Raw genomic sequence first — 1,157 nt, 5'->3', positions numbered from 1 at the left:
CCCCCGTTAGACCCCCCGAACCCGGCACCGGTGTCCCGGGAGCGGCTTCCCCGGGCCGCCGCGGCACGGGAGCTCGCTGCGTGGGGTGGGGGTCGGCCGTTCCTCCCGCCGTGGGGACCCGCGCGCCGGCCGGTACTGCCTAAAATGAACACACACCCCCCACGCCGTGTTTCCGCAGCCCGGCGTCGGGGGGGCCCCGCCGTGCCCTTCACGGCGAGTCCGCACAAGCACGGCGGTACGGGGGTGGGCTGGTCAGAGGTGCGGTGTAAGTAGGGCACGCGTGGGTGGCCATAGAGAGGTGCGTGGGGAGGGGCTGTGCGGCTTGGGAGGGAAGGAAATGCACGTTTTCCACCAAAACGGGTGCAGGCTCTGACCGAAGCCAGTCGGGGCTGCGCAACGGGTGTCTCACGCTTCATCTCTCCTGAGCCAACCTGTCTGACCGACGGAGGATCCGGCGTCCGTGGGGGTTTTGTTCTTACACCCGTGTTTCCAAAGCCCTGCGCTGGAGGCACGGCCAGAAAGAAAGGGGGTGTGGGAGCGCAGGTGCTTGCTAAAAGCGCTTTGCAAGAGCAATCGTGTGAATGCCTCGGTTACTGCCAAATGTCAGGCTGAACGGGTTCCTCTGCTCAGCCAGGTCACAAGCCAGTGCCTGCCTGTGGTGGGTTGACCCCGGCTGGACACCAGGTGCCCACCCAGCCGCTCTGTCACTGCCCCCCTCTGCTGGGCAGGGGAGAGAAAGTAGAACAAAAGGCTTGTGTGTCGAGATAAGGACAGGGAGATCATTCACCAATTACCGTCATGGGCAAAAGACTCAGCTTGGGGAAATCAGTTTAATTTGTTACCAATCAAATCAGGGTAGGATAAGGAGAAATCAAGCCAAATCTTAAAATCACCTTCCCCCCACCCATCTCTCCTTCCCTGACTCAACTCCACTACCGAATTCTCTACCTACCCCCCTCAGCAGCACAGGCAGACAGGGAATGGGGGTTTCAGTCAGTTCCTCACATGTTCTCTTTGCCACTCCTTCCTCCTCAGGGGCGGGACTCCTCACTCTTCCCCTGCTCCAGCATGGGGTCCCTCCCATGGGAGACAGTCCTCCACGAACTTCTCCAACATGGGTCCTTCCCACGGGCTGCAGTTCTTCACGAACTGCTCCA

This window comes from Haliaeetus leucocephalus, unplaced genomic scaffold (assembly GCF_000737465.1).
Source record: "Haliaeetus leucocephalus isolate CR32 unplaced genomic scaffold, Haliaeetus_leucocephalus-4.0 Scaffold110, whole genome shotgun sequence".
NCBI lineage: Eukaryota > Metazoa > Chordata > Aves > Accipitriformes > Accipitridae > Haliaeetus > Haliaeetus leucocephalus.
Note: the sequence above shows the minus strand (reverse complement) of the source record.